At 37.9% G+C, this 16909-nt stretch overlaps 1 protein-coding gene across 2 annotated transcripts in view; it reads left to right on the top strand.

Annotated features, from left to right (window-relative positions):
• The window catches only part of Pls3 (plastin 3), a 95240-nt gene that overhangs the window by 37044 nt on the left and 41287 nt on the right, over positions 1-16909 (top strand). Inside the window, exon 1 of one of the 2 annotated variants that reach the window (XM_013504543.1) lies at positions 5037-5145. The exons of the other annotated variant lie outside the window; for it this stretch is intronic. The gene's annotated coding sequence lies outside the window, so the exon portion shown is untranslated. Of the gene's footprint in view, positions 1-5036; positions 5146-16909 lie in introns of those variants that run through there. 2 annotated transcript variants of the gene reach the window in all.

Raw genomic sequence — 16909 nt, 5'->3', positions numbered from 1 at the left:
GCCCCGGGGCAAGTGTAGCACTCACACCCTTAGTCCCAGCATGTCACTATGAATCAGTCACACACTCGAGATTCAGCCACCTCTGATAAGTCTGCCTAGCATGACTGCTTGAGGTTTGAGGGAGACACCTAGACAAACCATAACAAAGGTGCTCCGTGAGTTCAAAGAAGAGATAATTAAACAGATACTGGACTTAATAAACAAAACAATCAATTAGAGACTAATAAAAAGCTAGCTGACCTAAACAAAATGATACAAATCATAAATGACCAGTTAAGCAAATAGCTGGAAATAATATTAGTAATAACATTAACTAGCAGGTAATAATGGAGTCCGCAAAAAGTTACCAAACAGAAATCCAGGAGATTAAAAATTCTATTGAAAGTATGAGTAAGAGAAGTGACCAGTGTGAACATAGAGTGTGTGAGTTAAAAGATAGAGCTGGTGCCAAGGGCTATATGTACTCAGAGATACACAGAAGCAAAGCCAATAACCTTACGATCATCTCAACAGATGCAGAAAAAGCCTTGAACAGAATCTAACATCCACTCATGATGAAGAAGAAAACCTAAAGAAAATAGGAATGGAAGGACCTTACTTCAATCTGGTAAAAGCCACTTACAACAAACCTGCCAATAGCATATTAAATAGGTAAAAGTTGAAAACTTTCCCCCTGAAATCAGAAACAAGACAAGGATTATCCACTATCACTACCCCTGTTCAATATAGTACACAAAACATTAGCCAGAGCACTTAAGCAAGAGAAAGCAATAAAAGGGACACATATAGGAAAGGAAGAAGTCAAATTATTATTTGCAGAGGACATGATTCTCAACATAGAAAACCCCAAAAATTCCACCAAAAGACTTGTGGAATTAATAACTGAATTCAGCAACTTAGCAGGATACAAAATCAACACACAAGAAAACAGCAGTGTTCCTATATAACAATATTGAACTCACCGCAAAAGAAATTAATAATACCATTTGCAATAGCATCAAGAAAAATTCGTACTTAAGAATTAAGCTAACCAAAGAAGTGAAAAACCTCAATGATGTAAACTGCAGTACTCTGAAAAAAGGAGATTTAAGAAGACACCCAAAAATGGAAAGATATTCCCTGTTCCTGGATGATGATGAGAACTGATATAATCAAAATGTACATGCTTCCAAAACGGATATATAGATTTAATGCAGTCACAGTCAAAATACCAACAGAACCAGAGAAAACAATCCTAAAACTAATATAGATCCAAAAGAAACCCGGAATAGCAAAAGCAGTACTTGACAAGAGCAAAGCAGGAGACATCATAATCCTGGACTTCAAATTATATTACAAATCTACAGTGATAAAAACACCATAATACTAGGACACAAACACATGTGTGGATCAGTAGAGAAGAATACAGGATGCAGAAACAACCCCAGGCACATTCAGCTATCTGATCTTTGACAAAGGGGTGAAAAACATACCCTGGAGGAAGATAACCTATTTAACAAATGGTGCTAGGAAGACTGGCTATTCACAAGCAGAAGATTGAATCTAGACCCATATCTCTCATCATGTACTGAACTAAAATCAAACAGAAACATTTAACATGCTGGAAGATAGAATAGGTAAAGCTCTTGAAGAAACAGGCATAAAGCAAGGACTTTCTGAACAGAATCCCAGTTTCACAACAAATTACATCAAGAATCAATAAATGTGATCAAGTAAAATTTAAAATCTTCTGTACCACAAAGCAAATAACCAACAGAGTAAAGAACAACCTGTGGGATGGTCAATGTTTTTTTGCTAGCTATTCCTCAGACAGATGGCTACTATGTAGACTATGTAAAGAACTAAAAAAAAAGAAAAAATAACCCCCCCATGAAAGACCCAATCCAAAAAAGGCAACTTAAATGAATAAATACTTTTCAAAAAAAGAAGTACAAATGGCTAATAAATACATCCATGAAAAAGATGTTCAATGTCTGTGGCAATTGGAGAAATGCAAAGTAAAACAACACTGAAAATCCATCTTACTTCAGAAAGAATGGCCATCATCAAGAAATCAAATAACAACAAATGCTGGCAAGGCTATTGGAGAAAAGGAACACTTCTCCATCGTTGCTGGGGATGTAAACTAGTACAACCACTATGGAAGTCAGTATGAAGATTCCTTAAAAAAACTAAAAATAAAATGTTATTGGACCCAACTATCCTCCTTCTCGATACCTCCCTGAAAGAGTTAAAGACTTCATATTACAGTGCCACATGCATACGCATGTTTAAAGCAACACAATTTATAATAGCTAAATCTTGGAAGCAGCCATTTATCTTGTATGTCTCTGTTTGTTTTCTTGTGAAACCACTTTGAAGATATCAATAAGTAACACAACAACCATGGTTAATTTCCTACAACTTTGTTTGTAACTCTGATTTGTTTTTATGCTATTTTGTAAATGGATGTCTGTTTGTTAATGCTTTCCTTCTTTTATTTCTTAAGATAAAAAAAGAGTAAGTGAATAAACCAGACATAGAAGTTTAAATATAACAAGTTTTCTCTTACATGAGAAGCCCAAACTGTAATTAAATAGCAAAATAAAAGATAGATAATGGGAAGTAAGGAGATAGGTCTTTTGCAAAAGGAAAGAGTATCATGAGATGGAGGGAGTAGATGGCAAGGAGATGAAAGAAAAATTAAGATCTGTTATGTATGTATGTGCACCAACTCCCCATGATATATGTAGTCATTATATACTCTAAACATACTAATAAAAAACAGAAGAAATCAAGGAAACAGGTTTTTTTTTCAGTTGTAGGACTTGAACCTAGGACCTTTAATGTGTTAAGCAAGCACTCTAACCCAGCCCTCTTTTTCTTTTTGAGACATTGTCTCACTGAGTTACCCAGGCTGGTCTCGAACTTACATCTTCCTGTCTCAGCCTCTAGCACAACTGGAACTACAGGTGTGTGCCACCATGCTGTGGTTAGCAATTAATTTTGCGGTAGTCCTGCTATAATGACATGTAAAACTTGTGCCCAAAGTAGAATACTATATTTTTAAAATATTAATTTCTTCACTGATATTGCTGTGAATCTGGAAAGGATTATTACATGGCACTTTGGGGTAGAACCATCTAAGTTGTTTGAGGCAAAAGGTGTGGCTGATGAAGAGATCAGGCTGAGAAAAAAAAGCCAACATTTCTGGTCTAACACTGATGATGGTGCCCTCTTACCTATGGCAATCATGTGGGTTCCAGTTTTTGTTGCCTGTGAAATGTCTGATAATGAATACACATACATTCCTTCCAGTTAGCTCAGAGTGCTTGGTAGTTCCTCAGTCCTGCCTGTGTTCCCACACAACCGCAGGCAGAGAGCTCTACTTGTACAAATGGAGAAATGGAAAAAGTTGAAGAGGCTTCATTCATGTAGTGAGTCAGCAACACAGACAGATGAAAGGAAACATCTTCCGCTTCCTTCTGCCGTGCTCCTTCTGTTCAGGCTTGTGTGGATTTTGAGATTCCATGCAGTTTCATGATTGGTGCAAAAACATGTAAAGCACTTCCATTAAGGCAACACAATCTAATCCGGTGTCTGCTGGCTGTGGTTAGTGATGAGGACAGAACACTGTCTGCCTCAGCATGAGGACTGGCCAACGACGGCTACTTTTCAAAGTGAATCACTGTGAGTTGCCTCCGTGTACTGAGAAGTCAGTATAGCATAAGATGCATCACCTTGTTTTATATTATTTATTTTAAAAACTTTCTTTTCTTCTTATGAAGCAGAAGGTAGTATGCATGTTTAGTCCCAGACAAATGATAATAATGCCTGTCACTTCCTGAGCACCATGCTAGACATAAATATTCTTACGTCCTTATATCTTTCCATTAAACTGTCCTGTCAGCTTTCTAAAGTTATGTGGAATTAGATCCATTGTTATAGATTTGAACCTGGGCACAAAAAAGCTTACACAGACTTCAAATCTGTCAAAGTCACAAGACCCTGAGGTTTCTATCATGTCCCATTTCCTCTCAGACTATTAACTTACCCTCTGTTGTTATAGACAATGTCCGGATCCCATACCTATTGATTTTTTGTTTTCTCCCATAAAGACCACTCACAATCAGCCACTTGCTTAATTTAACAATTCAATGGTTAGATTGCTAGACCAGTGAAAGAGCAAATTTTAATAACCGGGAGAGCAGTTACCATATCTAGTGCTTATCATGCGCCAGGCTATACTCTAAATGTGTGGCACATACTTTTAAATCATTTAAGCCTCCCAACAATGTAGAAGGTAGTATCTGTTGCCTGAAGTAGCTACTGTTGTCATCATTCTGTAGCACAGAAGTGTGTAAGCAGCTTGCCTTAGACACATACAGCTACGAAATTGTGGAGCCAGGATTTGAACCTCCTCTGGCTTCAGAACTCTTTACTATGCAGTCCTACTTCAATAGAAAGGTACTCAAGTCAGCAAACATTGACTTAGCTTCTAGGTGCTGTGCCAATAGAAAATGTAGTTCTTACAAGGAGGAGCTTACATTTTCAACAGAAGCCAAATTTATGTAACTGATGTAATTGAAATAAAGGCCACAACCAGTAAAATATGGAGTGTAAATGTTGTGTTTGAATCAAAAATAATAATAAAGAATGTAAGTGTCCTGAGACAGGTAACTTGCCGTTCTGAGTAATGTACCTGACTATGGATGAGTGGCTCTGGGGAGAGGCTGTGCTATGTGTTCTAAAATAAGCAGGTTACTTGGCTACTGTTCAAGCTCTAAATAGGTATAATGGTTGTAACTATTTGACCTGAACCAACTTTAAATTCCCTTGAGTCTTTGTGTGGTTTTAAAAACATACCTAAAATGAAGCTGGAGAAAAGGTTTTCTCTCCATGTTGTGTTTAAATTAGAATTTATTAAACCCCTGGCAAAGGACCACAAGGTTGACAGGAAGGAGATTCGTAAGTATTATATCATTCCTTTGTCAGGGCGTTCTCTTTTGCTAGCAGGAAGTGTTGTGACTTGCTCTCTGAAGATGCAATTGTAAGAAGAATGTTGGGTTTCCAGATTGCCAGTTCTGGGTGTGGGAGAAGGTTCTTTCTATTGGTGCAACGAGAAAGGAAAGAAACAAGAAACAGGTTTGCTCTCGCCGCAGAAGGGTAACTATTTTAATATTATTTTATTAGGCTCTAGATTCTAGGTTACTAAATATTTAAGAAGAAATTTATTTTTAAAAGCTTGAAGTACTTAATTATTTGGGTGAGCATTTGGAGTTACTTTCTCAATAGTATTTGTTCAAGTGGAATCAAATTTAAGAGAAATTTTTCAAGTTGAGAATCTAACCTAGTCTGTGTATATTTTGGGTACTTTTTTCCTTTATTTTGGGAATGTTCTAAGGACATTGTATATTTTTTAAATTGCTTGTATAGTCCTAGTTATAGCTGTATTTATCAAGTTAGGTGCCCAACAGTTTAAATGGTAGAAATTATTAACTATATTTGAGGGAAGGAGGAGGTGGATTTAAAAATACTTTTGATCTTTGTTAAATGGTCTTTCCAAATTCCATGCAATTGAAATTGAGGTATCCGTCATAATAGAACACACCATGATTAGATTAGTATTCTGCCTTTCTCAGTAACATGTCAATAATGCTTATAAATGAAATTCGTTGGTGATGAAATTTAGGTGGGATTACTAAAATAGCAGTGATTTCCAGTGTTCATAGATTCACCAGGATTTTCCATCCTATAAAGGAGAAGATTATATGATATGGGACTTTCATTTCAAATTTCTAGCAAAGGGAAGTACAGTTAGTTATATAGTAAATTCTGAGTCTGAGTGAAGCATTGCTTATCAGATTGGTTATACATGCTATACCTGCTTGATATAAAGAGTGAAATATGAAACACAAGAATCTAGTTTTTCAATTAATAAGTGCAGTATTTGAGAGTATATAAGCAAATATACAACACCACAGAAGGCAATTTCAATGACAAAAAGATAGCTTGAAGTAGAAGCTGAAATTGTGCATCCAGTGATTTCTGTTGGTAAATCATAAAATTTCATGGTATTTTGACTTGTATTTTTGTTTTGAGTTGAAGTGTGCTAACTAGTCTGATCTTGTATACAAATTCATTCACACACACAAACACACACACGTGCGCTTGAAGGTTACCCTTGGCTTCACTCAAACATGTTAAATTTGAAGGAAAGAAGACTGGAAATACCCCTCAGGTCTGAAAGTTAATTAATTTCATTAGCAGATTTATTTTTCCATAATTTATTCAGTTTTGTTTTGGAGAGTGTTAAAATTTACGTGGAAAATTTGGAAAAGATGAAAGGTTCTAAAAGGGGTGGGCCATTTTTCAATCCAAGGAGTTGATGGATGCATTAGCTTAGTAAAGATAAGGGAAAGAGAGGAGTCTTTCTGTTGTCTTTGACATCTTTAGACCATTATTAACACTTGCATTAAATAGTTTACAAAAATTTTTGCCTGGCAAGTATTTAAAGAATATCTTCAATTTAAGTTAAATTAAATGTTCCTATTATTAGGAAAATTATTTATGAACTTATTTTTCAATAGCCATTGGCTTCAGATTTTATTTATTAAGTACAAAAAGAAGAAAGGAAATTTTTACTTAAAATGGAAGTATTTGTTGTTCCTCCAGGAAATGACACAGGATTGGGCACCCTTTGGGGTTTCAGTGACTCATACATACTGGTACTGAAAAAAAGTCAATTTGAATTGAGCATATGCTGGATTCTAGAATAGACCAGAGATATTTACAGAAAAATAATTCATTTTTAATAGCTATATATGGGTGAAATACTGGGATGTCTAGGGTTTGCTTTAAAATAATTAATAAAAGCTGAGCATGGTGGCACGTGCCTATAATTCCAGCATTCTGAGGGCTGAGGCAGGAGGATTGTCAAGTTCGAGGCTAGCCTGGGCTATACAGTGAGTTCAAGGCCAGCCTGAACTATATAGCAAGAACTTGTCTCAATAAAAAATTAATAAAAATTAAAACTAAAAATATTGCAAACTGAGATTACAAAGGCACTAATTCTCCAACATAAGCCCCAAATGAATATATCTGCACAACATTATAATAAAGAAAAATTCTCAAAAACAGAAGGACATTTATAATCCTTTAAAAAACTGATTCAAGGGAGAGAGACATGGGGAGAGGGAAGGGGAAAAGAAGAGAGGACAGGCAGCAAGAATAGAAGTAGTTGTGTGTAAATCTTGATCAATGCAGACTCTGATGGGTTCATGGACATTGGTGGTACTATTCTCTCTTATTTCCATAAATATTGAATGCATTCATAATATAAAACTGAACTATATCTTTAGCTTGTGGCAACTTATATTTGTAAGCATTAACTTTTATCTATAAGTTGCAGTCTGTCCAAATGTGATCCACCCATGATGTGCATTATTGTAAAGGTAAAATGTGCTGCTTATATGCCAAAATTGTTGCCAGCAAAAATTCTTTTAAAAAACCTTTTCTGTGTTTGACTTTCAGCTAAATTCAAAGATCAGGTTGCAAACATCTTGAGTTTTGAAGTATTTAAGGAGAGTGCTAGGTAAAGTATGATAACAGGCCAATTGCATGTGAGGAATGTAAGCACATTATTATGTCTTGACGGTTTTGTTCACAACTTTCTCTAATAGTAGATGCAATTGTATTTAGTTCATTTTTGATACTGGGGAAGGAACCTAGGGCCCAATTTATGCTAGGCAAGCATTCTACATGGAGCTAAACACCTAGCCTAACATATGCATTTTTAAAACCACGTGAGATGGCTAGATAGCCTGCCTGGTGTGTAGGTCTGCTCACTTACCCTATTCACCGCCATCAAAGTTTATTTTTTCAACCAACCAACATTTAACAGGCACTTGTTGTGAGCCAAGATACAAAGTCAAAGATGACACCAGCCATCCCTTCAAGGAGGTCACAGAAAGGTAGAGGAGAGAGAGAAGGAAGTAAACTATCGTCACACTGAAAGGGGGAGGGGAGCTACTGATTAACAACTGTCACAAACAGAAAATCTAGGATAGTCACATTGGCTGATTTACACACACAGGAAGAGCACTAAGATAGTTTAGTGTAACTCTGTATGTGTCTTTGCAAATAATGGCCATCTGTGCCCCCTGCTCTTTTGTAACAACCCCCCCTTTTTTTCAGAACTGGGGACTGAACCCAGGGGCACTGTACCGCTGAGTTACATCTTCAGCAGGCCCCACCAGGAGTGGGATCCTGCATCCAGGTTTCCTAATAAACCTTTATAAGTTCTTGTGTATCTGCAAGTGTTATGAGGCAGCCTATGTGCAGGAGACAGGAATCACTTTCTCACATTCAACAACTAACTGACCTTGAAGTCTCCTTAGCAGTTTTGGATATATCCAAGGCAAAAGTGCAGTTGTAGGTAGTAGCTACTTGGGGTTGCAAAAGAATAGTTTAGTCTTCAATAAAAGCCTTCTAAAGTTTGTTTTTCAATTTATTTGGAATTGGAAGCACATTTTGTCATGGAAACTGTAGATAAGGTATTTCAGGTTGTCTCCCAAATGTTCCTGAGATCTTATACTAAGTTAACTGAAATGATATGTTTTTGTGTTTATATATTTTAATTAAAATGAATTATAGAAACAGTAAATATATACAGATTTAAGTTCCATTAGCTATTTGCTTTATTCTCTAGTTCCTACTACTGTATAACCCAGTCAGTGTCTGCATTAATACTTCATGAGAAAATACCACCAGTTTTATTTGGAGTATCTGAAGATGTCCTCTGGGGTTGGGAATGCACCTCAGTGGTAGGGCATTTGCCTAGTGAATGTGAGTCCCTGAGTTCCATCCCTAGCATAGCAGTGGAGGGTGCTTTGTGTAGTTTTACAATTTGTGGCTGAAATCAAGTAAAATTACCAGAAGATCTAAGCCTAAAACATAACCTACATTAAGGGAAGCCTGATGTGTGTGTTGAACATCGCTTTCATACAGGTTTGTTCTCCACATTGACTACAACACGCAATTTTTAATAATGCTAATGTGCTAGAATTAGCGAACAGTGACTGGAATTCTTCATCTTTTCTTTCAACTTTAACCTTTCCTAGACTTTCACACTGCGAACCTAGGGCAGGTGTGAGGGCACTTAGGGTTTGACTTCCTTGTTTTGACTTCGAAAGCATTAAATGAGAATGATGCATACTGACTTTTAAACTATTCCAAATGCTACTTTAGATTCCATGAAAGATTCCATAAGAGTCTTCTAAAAGGAAGCAAACAAAAACATTCAAACCTCTTGCTCCTTTGAGAAAAGTGCTGTAAGAAAAAGAATCCTAAGATATAAAGTAAATCACAAACACACCTGAGTGTTGGTTATGTTTATAATACAACTTATTAACACCAATACCGTGGGAGTGGTTGTTCACAATACTTAGCATTCAAGAGGCTGAAGTTAAGCAATGTTAAACATGATGACAAAGAAGCTGATCACATATAGGAAAAAATGTGCCATAAGGGAAGGGAAGGGAAGCATTTGTGTCCTTTTCTTTTCTGGTGCTTGGGTTGGAACCCAGGGCCTTGCACATGCTAAGCACATCCTCTACCACTGAGCAACACTCCCAGCCCCTGCAGGCTTATTTTCGAGGAGTATGGACTGTGTATCCCATGGGCTATTCTAGGCACGAGCCTTCTTTCAGCAAAACATGTCACTTCTTTGTTTTCCTGTTAAGAGTAGCTAATTACCTTCCCTCACTTAAATTGTTTTATTTTGCATTTGCTGCAGAGCTCTGTGTCTTAGGCAAAGTCATTTAACCATCCCAGACTCTTGTTTCTTCCCCAATATAATTTAGACGATGAAGTTATGGACCTCCTACAGATTTAGCATTCCAACTGTAATTTCTGTGATCGTTGGGCATTGTTTGAATTATTACTATTGAAACACTGTAATTTAGCAAAGTATGGTGGGAATATGCAAGAGAAAGAAGTTTCTAGAAACTCTGTTCTCCAGAAACAAACTTTTTCCCCTACTGTACTGGGGATTGAATGTAGGGGAGTTCCACCACTGAGCTATATTTCCTGCTGGCCCCTTTTAATCAGGGTCTCCCTAAGTTGGCCAGGCTGGCCTCAACCCCACAATCCTCCTGCCTCAGCCTTCCTAAAGTAGTTGGGATTACAGGCATGCATCATTGCACCCTACTCAAGCTATCTTGAAATAAGATTTGCAGAGCAAGCAATTAGACCATATTTGTGCACTGTCAATGAAAGAATGGCTCTCTTTTGATGAAGATTATTCTCTTTGCCAAAGTTTGAGGTTCTATGTAGAGGAGGCAGTAGGATGATGAACGTCCCAGCTTGACTGTCTTCCACTTATATAACTATGGGACAAAGTCTGTAACTAAATCAGTAAATTGTGTGGCAAGAGTCTAAATTCTATGGGAGTTGAAGAAAACTATCTGAAACAAGAAGTGGAATAGTTGGGAAACAGGCTTTAGGAGAAGCGGATACTGCCAAACACTGAAGGGTGCGGAGGACTTGGATGGGCAGGGCAGGGAAGGGAAGAGAAGGCCTTGGTAAGTGTGAAGAGTCCACACAGAGAGAGGAAGTCACAGTGGGAGGGAGGAAAGAGCAAGAGAACAGGATAAAACCAAGTGTACTGATGTGGAAGTTAACAGGACACGTTCAGGATGAAAGTTGTGATCAAAAAGCCCTTCTGAGTGTAGTTGAAAGAAAGCTGAAGCTGGGTAGGTGTGACTCCTTGGGCCACTCTGGAGAACCAAGAATATTAGGGAGAGATTAGGCAGTTAACTTTGGCATAAGTAGTTATAGCTTCCTGAAGGGGGACTGGCGTGATCAAAGGCTCGTGGGTGTTAATTTTGGGCCATTCTTAATTCAAAAGGTAACTGAGACTATCTGTGCTGTGGAGAATACAGCAATGAGTAAAATGTATTTTTGTACTCTATAAGTCTTATTGGGTAAGTAAATTCGCTCAGTAAGTTGTTGAGGAGGCCATCTAGGTTGATGGTTGAGTATACTGACTTTGGTGTTAGATAGGTTTAGGATTGAGACCCAGTTTACTCTTTCTTGCTGTGTGACTTGAGGCAGGTTACCCAACTTCTCTAAGCTTGCTAGCTCTTTGTTAAAATGGTAATAACAGTATTATCAGGCTCATGGTTTTCCTGAGAAGTAACAAGTAACTTACATAATATATATAAAGCAATTATTCTAAAGCATAGTAATTAAATCCTCCACAACTGTCTGCTGCTGTAATTTTTAAAAAAGCGTATAAGTGGGGCTAGGGCTGTAGCTCAGTGCTACAACACTTGTCCACTATGGGCAAAGCAAATAAAACCTGCACTGAAATAAAACAAAATGTATAAGTATACACTTTCCTAATATTGTAATTATTATTATTACCTACTGTGAGCAGGAACTGTGATAGGGGATGGAAATATGAAGATCAATGGGATGTACTCCTGTCCATTGAAGAGCTTTGTGTAAGAGTACTAAATCTTATTCCTGGGTTGGGGCTATGGCTCAGCGGCACAGCGCCTGCCTGGCAAGTGTGACGTTACAAGTTCAATTCCCAGTACAAAAAAATAAAAGGAAAAGGGGAAAAATTACTATTCTTGTGGGGACTCTATTTTCCAAGTCAAGAAAAACATATACATCGCCTGGCAATGAAACAAGATGTTTAACATTGGAGCTATGGGAGGGAATCCAGGGCTGGATGTGATGAGAGAAAACACACAACTCCATGAAAGTCCCGGAAAGATAGAAAGCTTATCTCTGTGGGGTTAATCTGAACAGGCCTTCTGAGTGAGTGTCTATAGATAGGAAGTGGATAGCCGCAACCCCAGACAAGAGACCTCCAAGTGGGAAAGGACATGCCCTGTTTCAAGAATAGAGTATCTTTCAAGTGTGGGATTCAAGGGTGCAGTACATGTACTGTGGGAAGGGACACTGGAAAGGTAAGCAGATATCAACTCAGAAGAGTGTAGGACCTTGAATACTGTGCTAATGGGATAAGGCTTCCTTTCGTGGGGAACAGTCGCAAGATCTGCTCTTCAGGAAGCAAGCAGTGAAATGATTATACCTGGGTGACAGATCACCTAGAAGACTTTTGGAGTAGCCCAGAGGGCTTAGTGATTAACCCACCCTGCTTTTGTCCCTTCTATGCAAACTGTGGTCTCAGTGAGAATGGAGAAAATTGGAAAACTGAAGAAAATGAGTAAATTGAAAGTGAGACTTGGCTTGGCCAAAGGGAAGTTGGGGAAATAAAGGGACTGGGGGTGTGGTTCAGAGCATGTGTAAAGCACTAGTCCAACATCACACACACACACACACACACACACACACACACACACACACGGGGGGGGAGGCAGTGTGGCAGAATATTCAGTTGAATCATCCTTGATGACGTTTTGTCACTTCTGAGTTGAACCCTGACCTGCTGTAATTGTGTCTGTCACTAACCACAGGCGCAAAACCCCAGCTGCTCTTTCTTTCTACAGCTGCAGATACCATCTTCTCTTTGTCCCTGAGCTGAGACCACCTTCACCAGTGACATCTAATCTGAGAAATTCCTGAGAATTGCTCTAAGAAAGGTCAAAAGTCCCCTTCTAGGGAAACATTCTCTGATACCTACCACTCAATATATGATTACAGTACCACTGATATGGTATGTTTTTACATCTATTTCCCCTAATAAACAGTAGTTCTTCCAGGATAAAGAGGACATTGGGGGTCCTACTTATCTATATCCATAGTACACAACACAGTGCCTGGTACATATTAAGCCCTCAAAAACTTAGTGAATATGCATGGCTAAGTGGTGAATGTGTAGGACATTCCAGTGGAAACCTTTAAAAGTCATTAAGAAAGACGGCAGTGGAGCTTGAGTAATAGTACGAGTAGGTGAACTTTAGCTCACAGAATGTCACACGCCCATGCAACCAGGAGTCTAGTGCTGTTGACTTAATCTAACTAGGGAAGAACAGGGTGGCAGTTTCTGCTGGTACAGGTAGGTATATATCTAAAGTGTGGGTGTCCCAAAACAGTATCTGTTTTGTATGGAAGAAGGTGACAAACAATAGCCCTTTTTTGTTGCTCACTCTTAAAATTGTTCACACACAATGGTGGCTAAATTGTTGGGCTTTTTCTCTCCTTTATAGTGAAATAATTTATTCTTTCATGTCTTGTTCACCCTTTGTTGCATTCTTCTTTATAAAAGGAGTTTTAAGTACGTGTTGCCCAATGTTTAAGTAATCAACTTCTCTTTCCCAATTCTATTTATGTAGCATACTAGTGGCTGGGATAAGTTTATAGTTAATATTCCCTGGGTGTATTTTTTCTTTTGCTGTGGTGCTGGGGATTGAACCCAGGGCTTAGCACATGCTAGACAAGCTCTACCACTGAGCCACATCCCCAGCAGATTCCACATTTCTGTCCTTTAGCTGCCTTTCAATTTCCAAGGTGGGAAATGTAAAGTTCAAAATCAAAGTTGACCATCCACAGATGAGTTTCTCAGTGTGTGAGCCCTGCCTCCTGACCCTGACTTGGTACGGAGTGACACACACTAGTCCTACTCCATACATTGTTTAGGGAGCTGCATTCCTCAGGGTGAGTGCCTCAGGGGATGAGAACAAGCACCCTCCCCTTCTCCCTCAAATACCCTTCAGAATTTGAGTAATAGTTTCAAGTAGTTGTAGATACACCTTTCTCAGCAAAGACTTGTGTTTAGGGCTTACGTATAGTTAAAAGCGCCAGCACCAACAGAGTGGTTTCATAATTGTTGTATTGTTAGTCAGGCACTGTAATTAGGGATGACTTCATAGGCATAAGATTCTTCTATGGGTGACGCCCTAAATTCATACTCAGTTGTACACGATATCCTTTTATGAAAAAAAGAAAACCAAACAAACAAGATTTCATTTGCTTTTCTTTTAGTCCCTTGGTTGAAAATCTGTTTTCCTGTGTCTTAGATGTTTAGGGAGAGAAAGCTTGCTTTTTTCCTACTGCTTTCCCTGTACAGAGACGGCAGGCATAGAATGGAGGAAAAAAACACAACTGTGGACAGATCAAAGTGCTTTACAGCTGAGAGAATTCAGAAAAACCTGGAGACCCTGGGAGGTTTTATTTTTGATTAGTATTTCACTTGCAGAATTGAAATGGAGAGAAAATATATTTATGTTTCTTTGAATATGAGTTCTTTCTCATGTCATACAAAAGAGAATTCACTTTTGTGGAAAGACAGACCAGGGAAAAAGAAAGACATATTTCAAAGTCAGCCTTTCCTTTTGCCTGCCAATCATCTATTAGGAAACTGGGGTTAAATATACATTCAGGGATTGCTATTTACTCTTTAACTCTTTACCTTTCGTTTTGCATTGCTTATGAAAAAAATGTGCCACTTAAGAGGAATGTGGCAATAGTGATATCCTGCGAGCTATTTTGAAAAGGAATCGTGAAATAATTACAGTAAAATTACTTAAGTTTTGGTTTCTTTATTTGTAATGCATCGCTTGTCTGCTCTTCAAGTTGTGCTGAGAAACTGGCCCTGTGTAGAAGCCAGATTGAGTCATGGGTTAAAAAAGTGGCTGATGGGTTTTCTTTAGGCCCATCCTTCTTAAATTACTTTGACTACAGGCTTATAATTTTTATGTATGAGGGAGAATTATTATACTCCATAGTCAATAATTATAGGTGAGATGAGAAAAATTTTCATGTGCTCCATTTAAAAGGTTCTGTGAGGAATTAATGCCTAATATTTATATAGCCTCTCACAATTACTTGAGGAGTTATTTACTACCTATTTTTTCCCACTGAGGATTCGTAGTTGCTGTATAATACTTATAGTTGACAATATGCCTTTACAATGTGCCGTCTTTAATATTCATGAGAACCTGGGGGAGGAATGTATTATTGCTAATTTCAGTTGAGGAAACTGAGGATCAGAGATTAAGTAAACTTGCTCATGCACATGCTGTTGGGAAATATTGGGACCAAGGCACTAAACGATGCCTTCCGAATCTCCAGGCAAGAGTCTTGCCATTAGAACATAGTACATCTTTGGGTAAGGAACAGCAAACCCTTTATACAAGTACTCTGTATGAAATGAAGTGTCCATAGGGCAAGTAATATATCAGATCTTCACTTTCATTTTATGAGCTGGTCTAGAGTATCTTCACTGCATTAGGCAAAAAAGGACCTATACTGCAATGAATGGTCCGTGAAAAGGAATAAGTCCTCTGTTATTTTTACTTGTAGGATTTTAATATTTTTAAATCTGCAGCCATTTCCACGTTACTTTATTGATACTTTTTTCCCAAGATTTTTCTTTACTGCTTGATTTCCTTAAAGATACCATTAAGTAACCATGAGTAATCATAATGACTAACCTTTCTTTAATTTGTAGTAAGAAAAAATCTACATGAAATAATTTTTTTTGTTTTTTGTTTGTTTGAGACAGGGTCTCACTATGTAGGTCAGATTGGCTTTGAACTCACTATGTAGCTGGCCTCAAACTCACAGCAGTCCTCTTGCCTCAGCCTCCCAAATGTTAGGACTACAGCCATGCACCATCACACTTGGCTTACACAAAATAATTTTAAGATTCAAACAACAACTAGAGGTGGTGATACACACCTATAATCTTAGCACTCTGGAGACTGAGGCAGGAGAATTGCTGTGAGTTCACAGTCAGCCTGGGCTACCTCATAGTGATTTCAAGGCCTGCCTGAACTACATAGCAAGACCTTGCCGCCAAAAAAAAAAAAAAAAAAAAAGGCTCAACAAATTTAGGAATTTTGATACTTAGGATGTAGAGCTATATTGTAAGCTCTTTAAGTTTGCCTCTGTAGGGGTGGGGGTTGTGGCTCACTTGTAGAATTTGTGCTTAGCATGTGTGAGGCCCTGGGTTCCATCTCCAGCGCCAATAAAGAAAAATGAAATAAAATAAAATAAATTTCAATTTTCAAAATTTAGTTTTAGCTGAGATATTTCCCAATAGCATTTCTTTACTTTCAAATGACTAAATAAATTAAAGAAATTATTTAAATGAGACAATGCTATATTAAACTACATACTGTACCAGCCTTGCCTGGAAATGTTGTCTTGGGCATGTGTGCGTACTCCATTTTTCTAATTCTTATCCTAATGCTCCTCTTAACATCTCCTCTGGATAGAAAATCTGAGTTAAAAGCCTAAAATAAATCGCTTTCAGCTTTTATTAAGACAATTAGACAAACTTAGAAAACTTAAAAGTATATATTTTTAGTACATTTGATTAATTTTTTTGGAGTAAACTACTGCCTTAAGCATTTCTGTAGGAAAAAGAAAAGAAATGTCTTCCTGGCTTCCTGGCTTCCTGGCTTCCCTGAGAAGGAATTAATAATCCTTAAAGTCTCCAGAGCTTTTACCCCTCTAGAAAATGGATATTGGTACCTTTTATTGCAGCCACTAGTTGACTTTGTGCTCTATTGTAATTATTCACATGTTTGCCTCCCCAGACTGTAAATTCCTTGCCGGCAGGAGCTAAGCGTATAACATCTTGAAACATGGCAAGACTGTAGAAGTGAGGGCGGGAGGTATGTGAGGGAGCCTTTTCAACCCTACTCAGTCCTGCTGCCTATAGAGGTGAGATCTGGAAGAGGAAGATTTAGTCAGGCTGCTGGTCAGCTGGAATTGGGGTGTCTTATGTCCAAACTCTGCTTTTTAAAATTTCTCCTTTATGCAGAAGGGATATGGTAGAATGAGAATAAAATCAGTTGCGAGAGAGAACTTTTTGTTGTTTTTGAGGGGTTTTATGCACATATTTTAAGTTATTGTGAGCTCAAACTGCTCAAACTGGGAAGGACTTTTAGAGATAGAAACAAGCCACAAGGTTTGGGTTTTCTCACCTTCAAACTGTCTGTGCCAT

This window comes from Chinchilla lanigera, unplaced genomic scaffold, assembly GCF_000276665.1.
Source record: "Chinchilla lanigera isolate Chin_1 unplaced genomic scaffold, ChiLan1.0 scaffold00089, whole genome shotgun sequence".
NCBI lineage: Eukaryota > Metazoa > Chordata > Mammalia > Rodentia > Chinchillidae > Chinchilla > Chinchilla lanigera.
Note: the sequence above shows the minus strand (reverse complement) of the source record. Positions and strands in the feature narration are given on the sequence as shown.